This window comes from Sapajus apella, unplaced genomic scaffold, assembly GCF_009761245.1.
Source record: "Sapajus apella isolate SASKATOON/1434 unplaced genomic scaffold, GSC_monkey_1.0 scaffold54, whole genome shotgun sequence".
NCBI classification, from domain to species: domain Eukaryota; kingdom Metazoa; phylum Chordata; class Mammalia; order Primates; family Cebidae; genus Sapajus; species Sapajus apella.
In genome coordinates, this window is record NW_022436994.1 from 11,678,955 (window position 1) to 11,698,361 (window position 19,407).

General features: G+C 36.9%; 1 long non-coding RNA gene across 1 annotated transcript; it reads left to right on the top strand.

Annotated features, from left to right (window-relative positions):
- Nucleotides 1–853: 853 nt before the first annotated feature.
- Nucleotides 854–7,753, top strand: LOC116527407. Its single transcript, XR_004258532.1, has 3 exons — nt 854–2,773; nt 5,661–5,955; nt 6,540–7,753. It is a non-coding gene; the product is annotated as an uncharacterized LOC116527407 (long non-coding RNA).
- Nucleotides 7,754–19,407: the final 11,654 nt, after the last annotated feature.

A 19,407-nucleotide genomic window follows, 5' to 3' on the forward strand; every position in this document is an offset into this window, starting at 1 on the left:
TTTTTGTCTGTATATAGAAACACCACTGATTTTTGTTGTTGATTTTGTAGCCTGTAACTTTACTAGTTTGTTTATCAGTTCTGAGTTTTTTGGTAGAGTCTTTAGATTTTTCTATATGTAAGATCATTTATGTGCAAACAGGAACATTTTTACTTCCTCGTCTCCAATTTGAACGTCCTTTATTTCTTTCTCTTGCCTAACTGCTCTGTCTAGGACTTCTAGTACTATACTAATTAAGAGTGGTGAGAGTGGTATCCTTATTTTGTTCCCATTCAGTATGATTTTAGTTTGTTATATGTGGCCTTTATTATGCTGAGTTACTTTCCTTCTGTACCGAATTTATTGAAGGTTTTTATCATGAAGGAATGTTGAACTTTGTCAAGTGCTTTTTCTGCACCTGTTAAGATGATTATGTGATTTTTTTCCCTTTATTCTGCTGATGTGATGTATCATATTTATTGATTTGCCTGTGTTGAACCATCCTTATATCCACAGGATGAATTCTACTTGATCATTGTGTGTGATCTTTTTGATATGCTGTTGGATTCAATTTACTAGTATTTTGTTGAGAATTTTTGCCTCTATGTTCATTAGGGATATTGGTCTAGAGTTTTCTTTTAATTTCGAGTCCTTATCCAGTTTTAGTATCAGAGTTATGCTGGCCTCCTAGAAGGGTTTCCTTGAATAGAAGAATTGGTATTAATTCTCCTTTAAGAGTTCAGTAGAATTCAGCTATGAAGTCATCCAGTCCTGGAGTTCTCCCTGTTGGGAGGCTTTTATTACTGATTCATCTCATTACTTGTTATTGGCCTATTCAGGTTTTCTATTTCTTTTTGATTCAATGTTGGTAGGTTGTATGTATCCAGGAATTTAGCCATTTCCTCTAGGTTTCCTTCTGTGTTCTGTATCTGATTTCTAATGAGAATAGATATATTACAGTATCTAAATGTTTTAAAATTTAATAATTTTAAGACTAATATAGGAGATAGGAATAGGGAAACAAAGTTTGGCTGGCAGCATGATTGATGATGGTTGAATTTTTGGTGAGGAAATAGACCCCTGGCCTTGATCTAGATGGAGGAAGAGTAAGACAAAGAGCACTATATTGGTTGCCGAATAAAACAAGGAGCATTTAAATTTGTCACGGTAACTTAAGAAGCAAAGAGTGAGAGGGCTCTGGATGAACGGGAAGCAGGGTCAGCTGCATGGAAGGCTGTAGGAGGCAGGGGTCAACCAGTGAGATGCTTCCCAGGGGAAAATGGCCGGGAGGCTTCTAGGATCAGGAGTGTCAAATATGAACTAATAGGCAGTGTTCTGTCATGTGCTCCTTTACCTCTGACTCCTTAGTAAATTTTATTAAAACTATCGAAAGATGGTAGTTTTATCAAAATTAAAGTTGTTTGAGAACTTTAAAATAGTCGATGAACAGTTGTAATCATGGAAAAGCATCCATGTTTCCACATTTGATTTGATGCAGACCGGAGAGAAACAGCAGATGCAAGCATTGAGAATCCAAGTGAAAGACAGTTAAACAGAAGGAGGATATTAGAAGAGGGAGTAACTATGAGAAATGGAAAGTCCCTGAGATTCCTGAGAAATGCAGGGAGTTGACTAAGTGAGGGATGGGGAATAAACTCATTTTTATTTTAACATTAAAGAGAAGAGTGCTCTCATAAGATGGAAGACTTGGAAACACCCACACAGCAGATTCTTGGGTTGCACTAGCAAATACATCTGACGCTTTTTCAAATGGCAGCTTCTCCTGACTTGTTACTGACAAGTTGAGCAATGTCTTCAACTTTATGGTGTAAACGGAACTGGGAATCCTGCCTATGACATCCAACATCCTCATGTCATGGGAGGATCATGGTAAAGTTATTCTCAGCACCCAAAATTCTACATAGGAAAATGATTATATGGGTAAGGCATATTCAAAATAATCTGGTTTTAGTGCCCAAGCCCACAAAGCTGTGTTGTATAAAATATTGCTTCCTTTAAAATGATGGTCTTGAGAAAACAACATCAAACAGAACTTTTTGAGATCAAGAACAGGAAATGAATGATTCAGCAGGCTGGATATCACCCAAGGAGCTGTCTTCACAGCTGTAAGGAATAGCTGTGAAAGGTTCCAGGGGACTTGCCTGGTACCATTTGAAGGCAGTCAGGCTGGGAACCAGAGAGAGCTCCACAGAGTGTGGTGAAGAGCAGTTGGAGAGCCAAGCTTCAACCCCTCAGAAATATGTCATCCTGGTGCCACTCTTTCTTGTCTTCTAACTGCCTCTGAATCCACATTTGGAGATGTTCCATGGTGACTCAGGACTTGAGAGAAAGCAAGCATCATCCATGGCAGGAAAGTCAAGGTGTTTGTTCTGCTCTGAGAGACTGAAAGGATGATTTATCATGGAAGCTGACATTGCTGTACTGTTTTCCAAAATCTAATATAGTTCTGGTTATCTGGAAAGGACTGCCTTTGGGCAAAGCTGGGGTGAGAGTGCAGTTAGTGCTGATTCATTTGTGTGATCTCTCTCTCTCTCTCTCTCATATCTTAAACTACAATTAGCAAACAACCAGATTTTGGCTGCTATCATCTTATGTCTGCCCAGTGATTCTTGCCTGTACAACACTGCTGACTCTGTGGAGTACATTTTGGAGGAAATAGCCCAGGCATTAAGATTTGAGACCTGACTTTGGAAAAGAGTAGAAGCCCTCAAGTGCATCTTCTTGAACACATGGTGCCTTCCTTTAGCAGAAGAGCAAAACCCATCTACCTCCTGTAAGCATTTCCACTACTTAGTCCTGAAACGTGTTCCACAAAGCCTTCTTCATCTTCTCCATCTTTCTAAAACATGTGTTTTCATCATGTCACTCTTTTGCTCAAAAATCTTCAGATATATCTACAGTATCATTATAGTACGAGAGATTTTTTTTTCTGAGTCTTATCTGTGTTCTGTTTATTTTATGCATCTCTGCAGCTGCACACAACCTTTTCAGAATGAGCTGGGGTATACATGCAAGGACACATACATGCCTCATATGTAATAAGACATACCTTAGGCTTTTTCTGTCATCTAACGTTTCTGTCAAAGGCCATGAGCTGAGGACGAGGATAGAAAAGCGCCTCATATTTTTCCAACTGTGCTTAATCTTCTCCAGGAATTATTAAGAGGTGGCCAAAGTGGTCTTACGAATCTCTGTTCCAATCATCAAATATTCATAGAAAGAGAAGACTATAAGTGTAAGGGGAGTTAAATATAGTGGAGGAAGTTTCTGCAGTTTTCATGTTGCATTGTTGCCTAAGTGGGGACTGCCCAGCAATTCCTGTCCCGCAAACCAGGTGAGAAGGGCTCTGAGGAAACTGTTCATGGAAACTGTGGTTGCTAAGAGAAAGGAAACCTGCATTTCCCTGCACAGTGAGGTGCTTTGCTGAGCTATGGTGTCTGCAGGTCTTCCCCAGGGCTTCCAGTCCAGCAGAAGGAAGACTGGTAAGAGAATTCTCAGGATAATTTTGTGTATCTCTGAAAACTTATGGTGTTTGTGAGTATGGACAGCAATGCTCACTTCTGACCTAAGGAGTCCTGATGGCGGGAAGCTGGATAGAGCAGGTGCAATTGCAGGGTGAGGACGAAGGTCAGAAGCATGGCAAGGATGCTTGAGTTTGTCAAAGTGCACAGACACTGAAGAGGAGAGCCAGCCTAAAGTCTTTTTAAAGGCACCCTTATGGAGAGGACTAGCTTTGGGGTCCATGCCAGCTATGAGCATTTTTGTCAGTTGTATTCCTAGGGTCAGGGGCTTGTAGATGGTCACAAAGGAGAGCTGGAGAGCACAGTAGCTACATCAATCTGCACAGGGCTTCTAGAGAGGCAGCACATGCACCCCATGAGAAATATAACTTTAGGCCAGCCCATGGTGACCAAAAGAACTACATCAACAGGAACAGTTAAATAATACAGACTAAAAACATTTCCTCCACCCCATTCTCAAGACCTGAGAGAGACCACAGAATCTGACCCAGATGTTGATAAGGGAAGGGAGGGCTTGTATAGCACTTTTAAGGTGCTGGAGGAAAAAATAAAACTGTTTGTTGTTTTTACTCCAATAAGTTTAGTCTGTGCAATAAGCATTTTACTTCTTCTTCAAAAATCTACTTCTTCAAAAATCTACGTTTTTACTATTCCATAAAAGAAAATGTGTACTTCTTGTACACATATGTTGAAATGGTAATGCCCAAGGTCATGACATTAGAAGGTGGGGGCCTTTGGGAAAATGATTAGGTTATGGGATTGGTGCCCTTATCAAAGAAGCCCAGAGAGCTCCCTTGCCCCTTCCACTGTGTGAGGACACAGTGAGGAGATAGCTGCCGTTGAACCAGGAAGCAGGTCCTCACTGGACACCAAATTGGCTAGCACCTTGATTATGGACTTCTAACCCTCCAGAACTGTGATAAATAAATATGCCTCATTTGCAAAAGTTGAAACATGAGTTATAAGACCAATTTACCAAACTACCATGTTAATGACCGAGTAAGATTTTGAATCATTTTAGTAGAATCTCCAAATGATACAAGTTTAAGGGCAGAAGGTCAAATTTCTGTGTTTTATTTCCCAGCTTAGATTTCTGGAGGTCTCTAAATAATGTCTGTCCTTTTCAGTGGTGTTACCTTTCCTAGGGAAGGTCTGGGATCTACAAATGCTGTGTGTGCTGCTGCTGGGGATTTATGGCTGAGTGTTTCTAGTGGATTCAGGCCATCCTTTCTGGGAATTTTGGCAGCATTTGCAACTGGATTCCTGCAGCGCAGCCTACTGCACAGCTCCTGTCCTAGGACCTTATGTTCTCTTCTTTTTGGTTGAATTTTTTGTTTTCCCAAGGTACATTCTTTAGTAGCTTTTAAAGAATAGGTACATGAAAAGCGCATTCTTTAAGTTCTTACATGCCTGAAATTTTTATTTTGCCTGTACACTTTATGAATAGTTTGAGGGATTTTGTTGTTGTTATTGAATATAGTTCATACACCATAATATTTGTCCATTAAGTTATGCCATTCAGTGGTTTCAGTGTATTCATAAAGCTGTCCACCCATCACCACCATCTAATTCCAGAACATTTTCATGATTGACTGGGGACTTAACTTTTAGTTATTTATGCATCCAATATCCTATAAAAGTTGGGAGTAAGGACTACATATCATATACCTAGTGCTAGGCAAAAGCAGTTGTTCATTTATGCAAAGGTAAATGGAAGTCTAGAGACTGTCACTGGGTTTGGTGAAGTAAGAGGCTGTTTTGGGAAAGCCCGTGGTGTAAGGATCTGTGGGCAACCTACAAGAGATGAGGAATTCTCCAACTAATACCAGAAAGAGGCTGGGAACCTCAGTCTTACAACTGCAAGGAAATGCATCTGTCAACAACCTAAGTGAACTTGGAAGCAGATTCTTCCCCAGTAGAGCCTCCAGGTGAAAACACAGCCCAGGCAATCCTTTGATTACAGCCTTGTGAGATTCTAAGCAGGAAATTCACCTAAGCTGTGTTCAGAATTCTGATCCACAGAAACTGTGAGGTAATAAATATGTGTTACTTTAAGCTGCTAAGTTTTGAGGTAATATATTACATAGCAACAGAAAACTAATACATTTGACCTCAACATCTTCCTACTATTCATTTCAGTGATTGCTCCAGCATGGGGCAGCTAGCCTTCATTTGGCATTTGTCAGCAACCAAGAATGGGCCTTCAGATTGAAGAGATATCCCCAATATATCATAAATTTACTTCAGCATTTGAAGAAGTCATTATTCCTCACATTCCTTTGAGGAAAATAGTTTGAAAGTCCAAAAGCAAGTCTGCAAAGTCATGACATGGTGAATGTCTTCAGAGTCTTCCCTACTGTAGGGAAAGAGCTGAGGAATAGAGCGGATACCAGCACTGCCATTGCTAGGACTGAAACTATGAAAGAGACAGAAGGTATTATTTGTTGAAATCCCATTTTTGTTTGTTTGCTTTGAAGGATGAGGAGACTGGAGCCCAGAGATCTGATAGGTAACAGCTGGAAGGGCTACACAGACCATCAGATTTAGAATCAGGCAGATCCTAGATCACCTACTGAAAAACAATGCAGTGAAGATCTACTTTAAATTTTGATTGTGGTAATTAGCAGCATGTAAAGCATTTAGGATGGGGTGGCATTTAGCACATGCTCAAGTTTCTTTCTAGCCTTCCTGTTTTCACTTGCTCACGGTCACAAAGTTAGTCACACCTAGAGGTAAAATGACTCCAAAATTGTTTGTTTGCTTGCTTGCTTAACTTTTCCATCCTAATGCCCACAGTACTTCTCCTGGAAGAGCCTGCCCAGTCCTGACCGAGGCTGCTGTGCCACACAGCCAGTGTTAGTGCCAAATGTCAGCAACCTGCCTGATTCTGGTGCCAAAACTGCACCCTGAGCTTTGGAGCCAAGCAGGAAACAAATATCCAGGGAAATGAAGTGTTGGATTTCATTTATTTATTGGAATTTGCTTTTATGTATTAAATTCTGCTGTTCTGTCTTGCAGGAATCTTCTAGGAAACATGGCATGAGGCACGTGCTGCTACATTGATCCAGTTTGCACTGGACGAGATGCTCATGACTTCTCCTGGTTCTCAGACTCCTTGAATTGGATGGGGCATGATGGTTACACACTGAGGGCACAGTCTTCACTGCCTGAGTTTCACATTGTTCAGAGGGGCCTTTTAATTCTTCCCAGGGACACGTTTTCTTGAGTCTTCATCACTAAATTTTCTGGGCAGACGGAATAGCAGAAAAAGCACTTAGGTGGGAAAACATTTGGTGCATTTGAGGAACTAAAAGAAGGCCAGTAGTTGTGGAAAATGAGAAATATATGTTAGAGTAGCGGCAAGTGAAACCACAGAGGTCGAGAGGGCCAAGCTTAGCAAATCCCTGCAGGTGGCGATGAGATGCATTTCTCTAGTTGCGATGAGATTTTTACTTTTTAACAATCCAATTAATCAAGTAAACAACAAAGCTTAAGCAATAGAGCATGACTAATAGTGTCAAACACCTTTCTGTGCCTCTCATTGTTACTACTCCCACCCCTCCCCAGCTAAGTTTCCACTACGTATTGTGAAATGTATATTTACGAATCAATTGCTTTTGGTGTGGTTTTGTCTCGTAAGAATGCTTTCCCAAACACACATATTGTGATGTTTCATACAATTTTGACTTTTATGGACATAGAACAGTTCTACCTGTCTTCTTTGGCAACTGTATCGATGTCTCAACTTTGATTTTCCTGATTCACCCATGTAAATGTGTGCCAGTGTAATTTTGCTATGTATAGTATTCTATCGCACGGCTATACCTATAGACAGCAGCTGTCTCCAGTTATTATTGTAACAAATGCTGGTGCTATGGACCTCTTTGTACAGGTCATATTGGGTATGCCTGCGAGCACTTTTCTGGGACACAAAAATAAGAGTAAATTCGCTGAGCCATATCTTATGCATATCTCCAAATTTAAGAGAAAATACCCAATTGTTTTCCAAAATAGTTGAACCAATTTACATTATCAGCAATAGAGTATGAATCCTCATCTTTCTACATGCTCACAAAATGTTTTTATTTTTTTAAATTCGCCAGTCTTTTGAGTGTAAGAATGTATCTCATGACTTTAATTTGCCTTTGGTTCATTATTAACAAAATTGAGCGTCATGTCATTTGTTAATTTGTTTTCATGTTTGTTTTCTAATGAGTTGCCTATTTGTATTTTTGCCCATTTTCATAATGTTTTTTTTTTCATTTATATAAGTTCTTTTAAAATATTGTATAATGATCGCTTTTAAAGATCATGCACTGAAAATATCTTTGCCCAATTTGTGGCCTTTTTAGGTTTACTGATAATAGATTCTTTCATAATAATGATAGGTTCTTTCCTAAACAGACATTTCAATATGTACATAGTAGAATTGATTTTCTTTTGAGTTTTGCTTTTTGTATCTTGTTTGCTGAATCCTTTTTTACCTGGAGATAACAAAGATCTATGTTCCCTTCTGAAGTTATCAAGTTTTATTTTTTAAGTCTTTAATTCATCTGGAATTAATTTTTCAGTTGGCATAGGGGTAAAAGGATCTTATTTATTTTACTATGAGATTAATCCATTGGTCAAGCACTAGGAATTAAGTCCTTTTCCCATTCTCTACCATACTTCTGTATATAATATTTATTAAATCTGAAATTGCTCTGGATCTCTTCCTACTGTCCTGCTTTTCTTAGATGTTTGTTTAAGAATTTCTTACACTGTTTCAGAAGTTTGCTGTTTTTTTAAAAAAAAAAGATTTTTATGCAGCATTTAAAATTCTTTTCAGCAGGAAGTTTAGTCTAAAGAGCTGGCCTGCCATTTTCAACATCTGCAGATTATTTAACTTTAAATCATTCCTACATTTCTGGGATAAACTCAATTTAGCCATTGCATATTTATTTTAACACTAGTGAATTTGTATTGTTAAATTTTGTTTAAGATTTTTGCATACATATTTATGAGTAGTATTTGTCTAATTTTCTTGTACATAATGTTCTTCTCTGTTTGTTTTGTCGTAGTAATCTTAGGCTCATCATACAATGAGTGAGGAGTGCATCTCCATTTATGTTCTCTGGAAGACTTTAACACTGGAATGATTTGTGATTTAAAACTTTTGCAAAATTTTCTAATGAAATATTTTGGGCTCGGTGTTTTCCTTCTGGGAAGATTTCTTTTTAAATTATACTTTAAGTTCTGGGGTACATGTGCAGAACATGCAGGTTTGTTACATAGGTATACACATGCATGATGGCTTGCTGCATCCATCACCCTGTTATCTACATTAGATATTTCTCCTAATGCTATCCCTCTCCTATCTTCCTAACCCCTGCTATCCCTCCTCTAGCCCCACCCCCCAACAGACCCCAGTGTGTGATGCTCCCTTCCATGTATTCCATTTGTTCAACACCCACTCATGAGTGAGAGCATGTGGTGTTTAGTTTTCGGTTCTTGTGTCATTTTGCTGAGAATGACGGTTTTCAGCTTTATTCATGTCCCTGAAAAGCACATGAACTCATCCTTTTTTATGGCTGTATAGTATTACATGGTGTATATGCACCACATTTTCTTTATCTAGTCTGTTTTTATGGGCATTTGGGTTGGTTCCAAGTCTTTGCTATAGTGAACAGTGCCACAATAAACATATGTGTGCATGTGTCTTTATAATAGAATGATTTATAATCCTTTGGGTATATACCCAGTAATGGGATTGCTGAGTCAAATGGTATTTCTATTTCTAGATTCCTGAGGAATTGCCACACTATGTTCCACAATGGTTGAACTAATTTATACTCCCACCACAGAGTAAAAGCACTCCTATTTCTCCACATCCTCTCCAACATCTGATGTCTCCTGATTTTTTTTTAATGATTGCCATTCTAACTGGCATAAGATGATATCTCAGTGTGGTTTTGATTTACATTTCTCTAACGACCAGTGATGATGAGTTTATTTTCGTATGTTTGTTGGCTGCTATCAGAACGATTCTTTAGATAAATTAGAAGAATTAGCAAAACAGTTTTGGAAACGAAATTAAATAACTACCAGTATGCATTTCAAAAAAAAGAAAAAAGGGAGAGAAGTGTCTGTTCATATCCTTTGCCCACTTTTTGATGGGGTTGTTTTTTTCTTGTAAATTTGTTTAAGTTCTTTGTAGAATCTAGATATTAGCTCTTGTCAGATGGGTAGATTGCAAAAATTTTTCCCCATTCTGTTGGTTACCAGTTCACTCCAGTGATAGTTTCTTTTGCTATGCAGAAGCTCTTTAGTTTAATTAGATCTCATTTGTCTATTTTGGCTTTTGTTGCCCTTGCTTTTGGCGTTTTAGTTATGAAGTCCTTGCCCATGCCTATGTCCTGAATGGTATTGCCTAGGTTTTCTTTTAGGGTTGTTATGGTGTTAGGTCTTATGTTTAAATCTTTAATCCACTTGGAGTTAATTTTTGTATAAGGTATAAGGAAGCCAAATCATGAGTGAACTCCCATTCACAATTGCTACAAAGAGAATAAAATCCCGAGGAATATAGCTAACAAGGGATGTGAAGGACTTCTTCAAGGAGAACTACAAACCACTACTCAAGGAAATAAGAAAGGACACAAACAGATGGAAAAACATTCCATGCTCATGGTTAGGAAGAATCTATATTGTGAAAACAGCCATACTGCCCAAAGTAATTTATAGATTCAATTCTATCCTCATCAAACTACCATTGACTTTCTTCACATAATTGGAAAAAACCGCCTTAAGCTTCATACGGAACCAAAAGAGAGATCGTATAGCCAAGACAATCCTAAGCAAACAACAACAATAACAACAATAAAGCTGGAGGCATCATGCTATTTGACTTCAAACTATACTACAGTAATCAAAACAGCATGGTACTGGTACCAAAACAGAGATATAGACCAATGGAACAGAACAGAGGCTTCAGACGTAACACCACACATCTACAACCAGATGATCTTTGACAAGCCTGACAAAAACAAGCAATGGGTAAAGGATTCCCTATTTAATAAATGGTGTTGGGAAAACTGATTAGCCATATGCAGAAATCTGGGAAGATTTTGACCTATTGATTCAATTTCTTAATGTTGCAAGATTATTCTCGTATTCTATTTGCTAAGTTATATTTGGTAAAAATATGCCATTTTCTAAGTATTTAAATATGTTGATTAAGGTTGATTTTTAAAAGCATTTTCTTTACTATTGTTCATGTATACCTTTTGTCTTGATCAATGTCATTAGAGCTTGGCCTCATAATTCTTTTCAGATAACCAACTTTAGGCTTTGTTCACCATTTTAAATTTATCTTTATTTTCTATTTCATTAATATCTGATATCATATTCATATCTTCTATCTACTGTATCTACTTTTTTTTTTTTTTTTTTTTTTTTTTGAGATGGAATCTCCCTCTATTGCCCAGGCTGGAGTGCAGTGGCATAATCTCAGCTCATTCCAACCTCTGCCTCCTGGCTCAAGTGATTCTCTTAACTCAGGCTCCTAAGTAGTTAGGATTGCAGGCATGCACAACTACACCTGTCCTGGCCTCCTGAAGTGCTAGGATTACAGGCGTGAGCCACCATAACTGGACCCCTTCTATCTACTCTTTTAAAGTTTATTTTGTGATTCTTTCTGCAGCTTCTTTAGACGAATACTTAACTCATTAATTTTCTTTCTCCTTTCTTTCTAATTAAACATTTAAGACTAAACCTTTTCTCTAAGAAATACTTTAGCTTTAACCCATTTTAAGTTTTAAAATGTAGTATTTATGTACCATTCCATTCCAGTAGTTCATACTTTACAACATGATTTTGAATTTTACTTGTGCATTATTTGGAATCATGTCTTAAAATTTCCATATAAATACAGTCTTTTTCCTTTCTTTACTTTTTTTTTTTTTTTTTGAATTGAGACAGAGTCTAGCTCTATCACTCAGGCTGGAGTGCAGTGGCATGATCTTGGCTCACTGCTTCCTGGATTCAGGTGATCCTCTGTCTCAGCCTCCTGAGTAGTAATTGGACTACAGGTGTGCAGTTTTTTCTCAGTCATCTTTTTTATATTTGTAAATTAATTCCTTTGCTGTCAGAAAACACAATCTGGATGATACCAAATTTGTTGAGTTTTTTTAACAGCTTAGTATGTAATATTTTAACAATATACATTATAATGTGTATAAAGAAGATAGCAAATGTATATTCTTTAATTATTGGGTACCTAGTTTTCTATCTACTTATCTATGTATTTATATCTCTCAAGCCTGTAAATTGTATTGTTCAAATTAAATTATCTGTATCTTTACTATTGGGGGTATTAGTTTGACTTATCAATAACAGATGTTAACTGTTTCTCGCTATGATAATGAATTTGTCAGTTTCTCTTTGTAATTTTAAAAATAATTTTATTTATATACTTGAGATATTAGGTTACACGATTCCTAGTAATATGACATTTTTTCATCGTGTAGCAACTTTTTAACTCTCCAATAAATACTCTGCTGTGAGAAATCTATTATGTCTGAAATTCACAGAACTACACCTGCTTTCTTTGGTAATTTATTTAGTACATTGTTACTATCCTTTTACCTTTAATCATGTAATATACCATGATATCTTCTTCTTATTGTATAAATGTCTGTTTTCTCTGTAGTCAACAACTGTCTTCTTTTTCATTTGTTTAGTTTCATACAATATGACATATCCAAACTCTCTCCTATTTAACAAAGCCACCTGTAAACCCTTTAAACAGATTGTTATATCGTTTTCATTTTCTTGGAGATGTCTGACCTACTCCAGAATGTGCTAATTGTTCTCTAGCTCTACTACTTTTGTTGGAATTTTGGAAATGTTTTTGTCTCTTTCCTGAGTTAGAAGCTGTTCCCTGGATCTGATTTTTTTCCTGGTTTTGGGCAGCCTCATTGTTAGGTTTGGGAGAATGCGCTGGATGGACAGTCTCGGTTGCCCCACAGATCTACTCTCTGAACTTTTCTACCTTACTTTGTGTCCTATGAGGCTGATTTTTATGCATTGCATCAATCTTTTGCTTTATGACTTTCCCAAGGACAGGGCCAGCGGGAAGCACCAACAGGAGACAGAGGAAGAGGGGAGCAAGGGCGGAGTGTTTGACCATGGCTTCCCTCTGTCCTAGTCCCCACTAGCTTTCCTTATTCCTTCATCAAATTCCATAAACTTCTAGGGCAGCCCTGACTGAAAGTAAAGCTTCTTTTTTTTTGGAAACCACTGCCTTCCTCAGCCCTTCTGGCTCAGGAATGATCATTGTTTCTCTAGATTTATAGCACAGGAGTGCTTCATCTCCTGTCCCCCTTGCTGCCTGCCCCACACTTTTGTAAAATGTACCTCAATTCGACTTGATTTTCTTCCCTTTCAGTGTGCCCTCTATTTCCTGCTGCTAACCTAATTGATGTAGATGTCACTGGTTTCCTAAGAAAGTATGCATGGGAAATAAATATTTTATACCCTATACATCTAATATTTTTATTCTAGCCTCACAACAGAATAACAATTTGATACATATGTAATTCTGTAACAAGTGATTTTCTTTAGGATTTCTAAGACCTTATTCCACTGTCTTCTAGGTTCCAACATGGCTTTTACAAAGTACATTCTTAGGATCTCTTCCTTATCCTCAGTGTACTGGAATTTCATAATGTGATCTGTTGCCTGCTCAGTTTCATTAATTACACTGGGTACCAGATGGTAATTTTCAATTCAAAAATTATGTTCTTGACTTCTGGAATGTTTATGAAGTGTCTTTGTTCATCCTGGACTGATTTTCTAAGTATCATTTGTATCTTTGCTATGTCTATTGTTTTCCATGTTGTCCTTTTGCTCTATTTTTCTGGGCGACTTCCTCTATCTTAGAACTTTTCTGCTGAGTCTTTCATTTCTGTCAACGTGATTTTAATTTCCAAGTGCTCTTTCCAATTTTATTATTATTATTATTTTAAGGCATCCAGTTCTTATTTTATGGACATAATATAATTTCTTATTTCCCTGAAATAATTAATCAATTTTTAAAGTGTTTATTTCCCTTTACAGTCTGTTTGATCCATGCTGATTTTATTTCTTCTTATGGACTTTGTCCTCCATGCTTGAGAACTTCTGCAGCTGTCCTGTGGTTCTTGGCTAGCTGCTGATTGCCAGAGTAGAGCCATGTGTTGTTGATTGGTAGCTCTCATCACATGGCTGAAGATTCTTGCCTATAGATTCCCTATAGCATGAACTGGTCTCACCATTTCCCTGGAATTCAATCTCTTTAAGTTCTTTTTTGTTTGTCAGGTAAGATTATACAAAGAATAACTTTGCATTGCCTATCCTCCATGTCTTACTTTTCTTTTTTATATTTTCCATTTCCTGAGCTTTCTATGCTGCCTATTAAGTAAGTTTCTTAATTTCTACTTTTTATCTTACTCACTCTAATTTCAGTTGCTTAATCCATTGAGGGCTTTTGCTTCTACTGAAATAATTGTATCTATTCCTAAACCTGATCATTTTGGTAGTGTCATGTTGCTTGCTATTTTTTTACAGTCCTTATTTATGTTGAAATATTTCAAACATGTTGATTTTATGTTCTAAATCTGTTCATTTTAATGCCAATTGTACTGGAGGGGCTCATATCTTTGTTCTTTATCTGCTTACTTTTCTACCAAACAGTGTGGTCCCCAGTCTTATGGAAATACACTATCTATTATTCTAAGCTCCTGCTTGGTTGAACATGAGCTATTATAGCACTAGTGATAATTTTCTTCAGAAAAATATGAGTTTGATATGAATAACATGTTAACATTTTAATTAAACTCTTTTTGGGCTTGGATTTTCCCATATGCAAGTAGTGTGAATTGAACCCTAGATCTGCTGGAGAGCAGATTTAAGATTGCAAATTCTTAGTGAGAATCATTATTGTTTTACCTCATTTGTAGCAGGAGGAAAAGGACAGGTCTCCTAGTAGGCAACTGTGTATTAGTCAGAATACGCTAAGTAATGCTGAATAAGAAACAACAGCTACATCTCAGTGGCTTACAGAGAAGCATTTGTTTTCTCTTGTGCAAAGCCTGATATGGATCTGAAAATCTCTTTCGGAGAGTTGTCTTCCGTGCAATGGTTTTCAATACACACTGCTTCAATTTCGTGGTGCTTTTAACTTAATATGATGCATTAGAATTTACCACAGCAGGAAGAAGAGAGCTTGGGGGAATAAAGCACCAAGAATTTTACATGGAAGTGACACGTCTTTTTTTTTTCCAAGTGATAATTGAGAGAAGAATATTTACTGAAGAAAAAAAAAGTAAATGAGAATGAAAAGATGATTGTAAAAGGAAGTAAGCAGATGGAAAGCTCTAGGAGGTGAAGTAGAGTTTTCCTTTGTTTAAGATATTAGGGACTCCAGTGAGGAAAACATTTCTTAAATATAGGAGCATAGTCACTGTTTTTGCTACAGCTGCAAGCTCCTTTTGCTTTGGGGAGAAGTAGGTCTAGAAGGTTTATATTTCCCTATCATAGAAGACAAACAACTTTCATACACTGCTGCTTTTCATTCTGGGTTATTTGCATGTCTATCCAGTGCAGATTCAGGGAGAAGGCTGGGAAGTGACTTGATTCAGCACCAATGACTAATTTGGGTCATTCAGGATCTCAGACATGACTTCTTATTTAATGAACCGCATGTTGCACAGAAAGCTGTGGCATGCCTTTAGTTTTGATAATTCTTTTCCAAGTTTTTATTCTCTGCCTCCTTTTTGCCCCCTTTCTTTCTTTTCATAACTCAGACTAGCCATTGGCCACCATCAGTTTTTACAAGGTTATTATGATTACTGTTTACAATATTTATTAAGCATTCAGTATATGGTTAGTCATTTTCTATTTGTCCAATTGTTTTATATGTTAGATAATTTAATATTCATGACCGAACTGTGTAGTAGGTTCCATAATTAGCCCCATTTCTGAGGTGAAGAAGTGGAAATAAAGTAGGGTTAAACAAATTGCCCAAGTTCACTCAGGGAGTAAGTTGTGGAGCTGAGGTTTGAACCTGTGTCTTTCTGAATCAAAAGCCTGCATTCTTTGTCACTCTGCACTGATACCTCAACTTAAGGCCATTTATGAAAATCAATGGAGGATTTGCATTCAGAGACCAACCCATAGGGTTAGCCTTATATGACAAGATCTCCACACTCTGAAGAAAGGAGCTGCTACATCATTTGTTGTCTCAACCAGGGAGGGGATGTGCTGTGGGTAGGTGGTGGCTCTACTTGAGCAATGTCTTCCATCTTCAGCAGGGAAGAGCATGTGAACTTTCAGGACTGGCAGCCCAGCCCTTTCACAAGTTGTGAATTCACTTAGTTGTCCACCCAACTCCAGCCCCTCACCCCTGCTTAAAGTAAAGTTGGAATGAAAGAGTTCTAAGTCAGCATTTCTGAAGAGAGTGGTAACAGACTGATTTTTACAAGTTGCAGAGCTTTTCTCTTAGTAGGCAGCCATCATAGTAACTACCAACAATCAAAGCACATTTAATCAGCATTAATGAATTAAAGTGGGAGGTGCATTCTATGCAGAATCATGCAAGTTTAAGGATACAAACACTTGCAGCGAGATACTTTGCTCTGGGTAAAGGCTGAAACACGATGTAGATAAACCTGAACGTCCTCGCAGGTTCCATTCCACTTAAAGTTGTTAATTGGGTTTAGAGGTTAGGGTGTGTGGGTAGGTATAGTGGGACATGAGTCTGGAAAGAAAATGAAAACTGGGACAAGATTAGAAAAAGACTTGTCTACCCATCTAACATTTGGGAAATTAGTTTAAAGGTTAACAAGGAGCCATTGGAACTTTTTAATTTGTAAACATGTATATTAAAAATTATTTTTCATAATAGTATATCATAATATCATGTCATAACCTTTCTGAAATCTTTTAGAAGACAGTATTTCTTGAGGTTGAAGAAATTTTTTTTTTTTAAATTCCGTGATTCCTTCAAGTTTCTTTTTGGTGTTTTTATCTTCTGTGAAATTCAGTTAAAATGAAAGTAATTAAGTACTTTAAAAGTAACATATAATATAATGCCATTTAAAATAAGTTTGTGTATTTATATATCCTGTCCTTAAATATGCAAATATACATTACGTAGTGAAATGCTGTCAACATTTCAATGGGGTTTAGCCAGTTTGTACCTATTCTTTAAATTTTTAATAATAGTCAAAACAGTAAACTTCCTTAGATGATCCTGTTGTATGATCCATTCCCTTCTTATTCAATGCACCCATGGCAGATGAATTTACTTCATACCTTGGAAGATCCTGGATAACTTCCCAGTCTTTTTCTCCAGACTGACACATATCCAAAAAAGAACAGATCTGTTTAGACAGTTCCAACTAGATGATCTTAGGCATTCAAATTCTCTCTGCAAGGACACTGAACTCATCATTTACTCTCCACTCCAATCAGCTTCTTCTGTATTATCCAGAAACTCAGGAGTCATTATCGATTCCTGTCTTTTTTCACTAAAACATTCAGCTCCAAATCTCTTTAATTCCCCTTCCTCATTAGTTCTTTCCTTCCCCTTGCCCCTCGGTACAAGCTCTCAACTCTTACTTCTTGAATTACAAAAGCATAAATCCTCTAGGTCTAAACTTTGCCAGATGGATCTTCCTAAAATACAAATCTGATCTTATCACTCCTCTACTTAAAAGCCTTCAGGACCCACCACCTCCTCAGGATTAAGTTCAGACTAGTGAGTCTCTGGAACCATGAAGCAATTATCCCATTGTCATCTGAGCTCTGTTGTTGCAGATAATAACGTTTGCATTTAGAAATGTATATGTTTGTAAATCTTGCTCCCTTTTGTTTTGTATTTTAAAGATTTAATCTCTGTTGTTGGTCTTCTGCTGTTACACTTATGCCTAGGCGTTAATTATTTTTCTGTTGTTATTATTCTGCTTGAACTAAATATGCTTGCTAAATTTGAAGACTCACATTTTTGTTTTTGGCTTTCCCAATTCTCGAAAATATTTAGCCATTTTGATGCAAATATTACCTTTGACTCACCACATTTATCCTTTCTAAAATTCTTGTTAAATATAAGTTGAACTTGTTTCTATGTCTTTTGTTACTTTTTAGAAAGGTTTACTGAGGTTTATTTGATAGACAATGATTGTATCATTATGGCTACAACAAAAATAATCAACTTGGACAATTAAATATACAAGTATACACTTGGATATATGTATATGCCTGTAAAATGATCATCACAATCAAGATAATGAATACGTCCACGTGTTCCCAAAGTGTCTGCACAATCCTGCCCATCCTTCCTTGTTCTTGGAACTACTAATCAACTATAGATTAGTTTGCATTTTCTGCAATTTCATATTAATAGAATCATATAGTGTGGACTCCCTTTGGAGTTTGGTTTCTTTCACTTGGCATAATTATTTTGAGATTCACCCTTGTCGTAGCACATATCAATAGTTTATTCTTGTTTATTGCTGACTAATATTTTATTATATGGACATACCACAGTGTATTTATTCCTACAGCTCTTGGTGGATATTTATATGGTTTTCAGCTTTTTGTCTATTATTTTAAAAAACTGCTATAAAAATTGTATTCATACCTTGTATGAACATATGCTTTTATCTCAAGTAAATGCCTAGGAGTAGAGTGGCTGGATCATAAGGTAGATGTATATTTAACTGTTTAAGAAGCTTGCTGACTGTTTTCGAATGTGGTTGTATCCTTTACATTCCCACCAGCAATGTATGAGGGTCCATTCCTTCACATTCACACCAACACTTGATATGGTCAGTCTTTTTACTTTTAGCCATTCTAATATATCTATAGAGTATCTCATTGTGGTTTTAATTAAATTTCTGAAGTAACAAATTATATTGAGCATCTTTTTATGTGCCTATTTGCTATACAGTAGTTCCCAGCTCATTCGTGGTTTTATTTTCCACAGTTTCACCTACCTGTGGTCAATGGCAATCCAAAATATTAAAGGGAAAATTTCACAAACAATTTATGTTGTGTTTACCACACCACATAGGTGCTAAAATTCTGATCCTATACCTGCTTTATTGTGCAAACTTATGTTTAATTTCTCATAGGACAGTTTTTTCTCCATTTCATAGCTGGTTTATCCACTGGAGCCTACATATTCCTGTCTATTCTGTCTTAAAACAATAAAATGTACTTGAATATTTTGTCCTTTTATTTTCTTTCATCCTCAAATTTCTTAAAATTGTAGTTTATACCCACACTTACCCATTTCTGAACAACCACCATTGTGCTAAAATAGCTTATTAAAGAAATTCTCAGAAACCCATTGAAATGGCCTGGCACAGTTTTTATTCTCTTTGGTCTCTGTGACATTTGATGGCATTGACCCCTTCATTCTTCTAATGCTCTTCTCACTCTTGTTGACAACACTTATTTTCCTAGTGTAGCAAGGAGGGGAATGAATGCCATTTACAGAAAAACTCTGCACTTGACCTTCTAATGAGGGAGACATAATATATATAATACTGTATACATGTGTGTGTTTACAAATGCTAAATTTTGATACTGTTCTTTTCCACGGATAGTTATTGGTGGGAAAAGGCAAAAAGAAGGTTTTCTGCTTCAGGGGTTTTTGCCAACTCTTCCATATTGCTAAAGGATAATTTAGTAAATTATACTTTGTTTAGCAGAATGTATTTGTGAGTCTTTAAACATGTAAATACAAGCCAAAAGCCAAGAAAAAGTTGAATAACAAAATTCTGGAAAAAAAAGTGAAGGAAATTGCAATATAGAAGGAAAGGGAGAAGGAAGGGGAACTCAAGAAACTAAGAGATATGGAGAG